A 5,801-nucleotide genomic window follows, 5' to 3' on the forward strand; every position below is an offset into this window, starting at 1 on the left:
TAGGCGAAATGTGCTCATTCGCTTTGGCGCGACGTCGAACTATAAATAATGCTGTCACTAGCGTGAGCATTGCGTGAGCGTCGTGGAAAGTCGGAAAAGTCGGCTGCGTGGGTGAGTGCCAAGTTTGGGGAGCGTTTTGTAGTATGCGCAGTGCAATGGAGACGCGGAAACTTGTTGTGGCCCAGTGTTTTGCAGTTGGACGACAAGATTAGTACACAGTAGTAAAGAGCGAGGCACTGAGTTGGTATGAATAATGGAGTGCACAATGAGGCTCGAGATGTGTTTGTTACCTCAGGTGCTGTATGATTGTGGACAAGGAGTGAAAACGGAGCAATTTGTGACGGCTCTTTCAATTTAAGACGTTAAAAACAGACGGAATTTGCATTTGTAATACCAGAGCATCGAAACTACTTGGAACTTTTGTGTATATGAACGTGTCCGCGCCTTTGTACTCTGCTCCCTTCACCGCTACAAACCAACCAACCATCGTGTCCGTGCGCATCAGAGTCGCGAAGAATGGGGAATAGCGCAGTTTGGTCGCGCCTGGGGCGTAGCTCAGTTGGTAGAGCGTTCGCTTCGCATGTGAAAGGTGCAGGGTTCAACCCGCGGCGCCTCAATTTTTTGTGGGCAGTGCATTGTAAGTGTTGGTCGCGGCGAACCTAAAGGCACGCAAGATGTTGCAAAGCCAGCGTCACAGACTGATATGATGTATACTGACGTAAGGAGAGCAAGATGTAAATGTGGGGACCGGCTGTTATCGAGGTGTCATCGAGTGCAGATCTGTCTTAGGTATCACGGCTTAACCTCATTGAAGTCTAGAGGGTGGACAACACGTTCGTCTTACTCAGAGCGGTGTCCGAACTCTATTTTCGACGTTATACGTGCCACTTTCAGTGTGGCCAACTACGATTCGATACAGAATGCACGAAACCTGAAAGACACCCTAACGGATACATAGAGAGTAGTGTTTGTCTGCTGAATAATGGGAGTGCAAGGGTCTGTGTCTTCTATATGGCTGTATGTAGCACCATTAGTCTTCGTGGGGGGCGGGCGTAGCTCAGATGGTAGAGCGCTCGCTTAGTATGCGAGAGGTACTGGGATCAATACCCAGTGCCTCCAGAACTTTTAACACACCTACATGCGCACTTTGCCATGCAAGTGGAATAATTCTCAGCCTGCAGATGTGTCTAGGAAGATACAAGCGAATGATTAGCATCCACAATTGGCAAGCGTGCTGTTATTAGTGCGCGGGGAGCACCCTCCTCCCACGCCACCACTTTATTTAGAAACAGTACAAGTGTTCCCGTAAGATTCTCAAGCCTGTGTCGGAAAGATCTGCCTTGCGCCGAGTTCACGTAAATCCCACTGCACATTCCTATTCTTTGCGTGCAGTCGGCTGCTACTGGTGTTGCTAGTTGTGACTGCTGATAACAGATGCCGTAGCAATCAATTCATGGAGTGAGTTGTATGTTTTGCGATAGTCTGTCTCTGACAAGCAAGCACAGGTGACATAGGTGCGAACACAGGAAGCTAGCAGACCCTCGCTGCCTGCAGACACCGAGCAGCCACTCTAGGAGGGCGGCCTAAGCCGTAGGCGAAATGTGCTCATTCGCTTTGGCGCGACGTCGAACTATAAATAATGCTGTCACTAGCGTGAGCATTGCGTGAGCGTCGTGGAAAGTCGGAAAAGTCGGCTGCGTGGGTGAGTGCCAAGTTTGGGGAGCGTTTTGTAGTATGCGCAGTGCAATGGAGACGCGGAAACTTGTTGTGGCCCAGTGTTTTGCAGTTGGACGACAAGATTAGTACACAGTAGTAAAGAGCGAGGCACTGAGTTGGCATGAATAATGGAGTGCACAATGGGGCTCGAGATGTGTTTGTTACCTCAGGTGCTGTATGATTGTCGACAAGGAGTGAAAACGGAGCAATTTGTGACGGCTCTTTCAATTTAAGACGTTAAAAACAGACGGAATTTGCATTTGTAATACCAGAGCATCGAAACTACTTGGAACTTTTGTGTATATGAACGTGTCCGCGCCTTTGTACTCTGCTCCCTTCACCGCTACAAACCAACCAACCATCGTGTCCGTGCGCATCAGAGTCGCAAAGAATGGGGAATAGCGCAGTTCGGTCGTGCCTGGGGCGTAGCTCAGTTGGTAGAGCGTTCGCTTCGCATGAGAAAGGTGCAGGGTTCAAGCCGCGGCGCCTCAATTTTTTGTGGTCAGTGCATTGTAAGTGTTGGTCGCGGCGAACCTAAAGGCACGCAAGATGTTGCAAAGCCAGCGTCACAACCTGATATGATGTATACTGACGTAAGGAGAGCAAGATGTAAGTGTGGGGACCGGCTGTAATCGAGGTGTCATCGAGTGCAGATCTGTCTTAGGTATCACGGCTTAACCTCATTGAAGTCTAGAGGGTGGACAACAAGTTCGTCTTACTCAGAGCGGTGTCCGAACTCTATTTTCGACGTTATACGTGCCACTTTCAGTGTGGCCAACTACGATTCGATACAGAATGCACGAAACCTGAAGTACACCCTAACGGATACATAGAGAGTAGTGTTTGTCTGCTGAATAATGGGAGTGCAAGGGTCTGTGTCGTCTATATGGCTGTATGTAGCACCATTAGCCTTCGTGGGGGGCGGGCGTAGCTCAGATGGTAGAGCGCTCGCTTAGTATCCGAGAGGTACTGGGATCAATACCCAGTGCCTCCAGAATTTTTAACACGCCTACATGCGCACCTTGCCATGCAAGTGGAATAATTCTCAGCCTGCAGATGTGTCTAGGAAGATACAAGCGAATGATTAGCATCCACAATTGGCAAGCGTGCTGTTATTAGTGCGCGGGAAGCACCCTTCCCCCACGCCTACACTTTATTTAGAAACAGTACAAGTGTTCCCGTAAGATTCTCAAGCCTATGTCGGAAAGATCTGCCTTGCGCCGAGTTCACGTAAATCCTACTGCACATTCCTATTCTTTGCGTGCAGTCGGCTGCTACTGGTGTTGCTAGTTGTGACTGCTGATAACAGATGCCGTAGCAATCAATTCATGGAGTGAGTTGTATGTTTTGCGATAGTCTGTCTCTGACAAGCAAGCACAGGTGACATAGGTGCGAACACAGGAAGCTAGCAGACCGTCGCTGCCTGCAGACACCGAGCAGCCACACTAGGAGGGCGGCCTAAGCCGTAGGCGATATGTGCTCATTCGCTTTGGCGCGACGTCGAACTATAAATAATGCTGTCACTAGCGTGAGCGTCGCAGAAAGTCGGAAAGGTCGGCTGCGTGGGTGAGTGCCAAGTTTGGGGAGCGTTTTGTAGTATGCGCAGTGCAATGGAGACGCGGAAACTTGTTGTGGCCCAGTGTTTTGCAGTTGGACGACAAGATTAGTACACAGTAGTAAAGAGCGGGGCACTGAGTTGGCATGAATAATGGAGTGCACAATGGGGCTCGAGATGTGTTTGTTACCTCAGGTGCTGTATGATTGTGGACAAGGAGTGAAAACGGAGCAATTTGTGACGGCTCTTTCAATTTAAGACGTTAAAAACAGACGGAATTTGCATTTGTAATACCAGAGCATCGAAACTACTTGGAACTTTTGTGTATATGAACGTGTCCGCGCCTTTGTACTCTGCTCCCTTCACCGCTACAAACCAACCAATTATCGTGTCCGTGCGCATCAGAGTCGCGAAGAATGGGGAATAGCGCAGTTTGGTCGTGCCTGGGGCGTAGCTCAGTTGGTAGAGCGTTCGCTTCGCATGTGAAAGGTGCAGGGTTCAAGCCGCGGCGCCTCAATTTTTTGTGGTCAGTGCATTGTAAGTGTTGGTCGCGGCGAACCTAAAGGCACGCAAGATGTTGCAAAGCCAGCGTCACAGACTGATATGATGTATACTGACGTAAGGAGAGCAAGATGTAAGTGTGGGGACCGGCTGTAATCGAGGTGTCATCGAGTGCAGATCTGTCTTAGGTATCACGGCTTAACCTCATTGAAGTCTAGGGGGTGGACAACACGTTCGTCTTACTCAGAGCGGTGACCGAACTCTATTTTCAACGTTATACGTGCCACTTTCAGTGTGGCCATCTACGATTCGATACAGAATGCACGAAACCTGAAGTACACCCTAACGGATACATAGAGAGTAGTGTTTGTCTGCTGAATAATGGGAGTGCAAGGGTCTGTGTCGTCTATATGGCTGTATGTAGCACCATTAGTCTTCGGGAGTTGAGGTGGGGGGGGCGTAGCTCAGATGGTAGAGCGCTCGCTTAGTATGCGAGAGGTACTGGGATCAATACCCAGTGCCTCCAGAATTTTAAACACACCTACATGCGCACCTTGCCATGCAAGTGGAATAATTCTCAGCCTGCAGATGTGTCTAGGAAGATACAAGCGAATGATTAGCATCCACAAGTGGCAACCGTGCTGTTATTAGTGCGCGGGAAGCACCCTCCTCCCACGCCTACACTTTATTTAGAAACAGTACAAGTGTTCCCGTAAGATTCTCAAGCCTATGTCGGAAATATCTGCCTTGCGCCGAGTTCACGTAAATCCCACTGCACATTCCTATTCTTTGCGTGCAGTCGGCTGCTACTGGTGTTGCTAGTTGTGACTGCTGATAACAGATGCCGTAGCAATCAATTCATGGAGTGAGTTGTATGTTTTGTGATAGTCTGTCTCTGACAAGCAAGCACAGGTGACATAGGTGCGAACACAGGAAGCTAGCAGACCCTCGCTGCCTGCAGACACCGAGCAGCCACTCTAGGAGGGCGGCCTAAGCCGTAGGCGAAATGTGCTCATTCACTTTGGCGCGACGTCGAACTATAAATAATGCTGTCACTAGCGTGAGCGTCGTGGAAAGTCGGAAAAGTCGGCTGCGTGGGTGAGTGCCAAGATTGGGGAGCGTTTTGTAGTATGCGCAGTGCAATGGAGACGCGGAAACTTGTTGTGGCCCAGTGTTTTGCAGTTGGACGACAAGATTAGTACACAGTAGTAAAGAGCGGGGCACTTAGTTGGCATGAATAATGGAGTGCACAATGGGGCTCGAGATGTGTTTGTTACCTCAGGTGCTGTATGATTGTCGACAAGGAGTGAAAACGGAGCAATTTGTGACGGCTCTTTCAATTTAAGACGTTAAAAACAGACGGAATTTGCATTTGTAATACCAGAGCATCGAAACTACTTGGAACTTTTGTGTATATGAACGTGTCCGCGCCTTTGTACTCTGCTCCCTTCACCGCTACAAACCAACCAACCATCGTGTCCGTGCGCATCAGAGTCGCGAAGAATGGGGAATAGCGCAGTTTCGTCGTGCCTGGGGCGTAGCTCAGTTGGTAGAGCGTTCGCTTCGCATGTGAAAGGTGCAGGGTTCAAGCCGCGGCGCCTCAATTTTTTGTGGTCAGTGCATTGTAAGTGTTGGTCGCGGCGAACCTAAAGGCACGCAAGATGTTGCAAAGCCAGCGTCACAGACTGATATGATGTATACTGACGTAAGGAGAGCAAGATGTAAGTGTGGGGACCGGCTGTTATCGAGGTGTCATCGAGTGCAGATCTGTCTTAGGTATCACGGCTTAACCTCATTGAAGTCTAGAGGGTGGACAACACGTTCGTCTTACTCAGAGCGGTGTCCGAACTCTATTTTCAACGTTATACGTGCCACTTTCATTGTGGCCAACTACGATTCGATACAAAATGCACGAAACCTGAAAGACACCCTAACGGATACATAGAGAGTAGTGTTTGTCTGCTGAATAATGGGAGTGCAAGGGTCTGTGTCGTCTATTTGGCTGTATGTAGCACCATTAGTCTTGGGG

The 5,801-nt window shown here is 49.3% G+C and overlaps 3 non-coding genes across 3 annotated transcripts; all 3 read left to right on the plus strand.

The window, feature by feature from the left end:
- Positions 1–3,715: 3,715 nt before the first annotated feature.
- On the plus strand, positions 3,716–3,788 carry Trnaa-cgc (transfer RNA alanine (anticodon CGC)). Its single transcript has one exon. It is a non-coding gene; the product is annotated as a tRNA-Ala (tRNA).
- A 437-nt stretch (positions 3,789–4,225) lies between these two features.
- On the plus strand, positions 4,226–4,298 carry Trnat-agu (transfer RNA threonine (anticodon AGU)). The gene has a single exon. It is a non-coding gene; the product is annotated as a tRNA-Thr (tRNA).
- Positions 4,299–5,303: 1,005 nt separating this feature from the next.
- Positions 5,304–5,376, plus strand: Trnaa-cgc (transfer RNA alanine (anticodon CGC)). The gene has a single exon. It is a non-coding gene; the product is annotated as a tRNA-Ala (tRNA).
- Positions 5,377–5,801: the final 425 nt, after the last annotated feature.

Source organism: Schistocerca gregaria, chromosome 10 (genome assembly GCF_023897955.1).
Source record: "Schistocerca gregaria isolate iqSchGreg1 chromosome 10, iqSchGreg1.2, whole genome shotgun sequence".
NCBI lineage: Eukaryota > Metazoa > Arthropoda > Insecta > Orthoptera > Acrididae > Schistocerca > Schistocerca gregaria.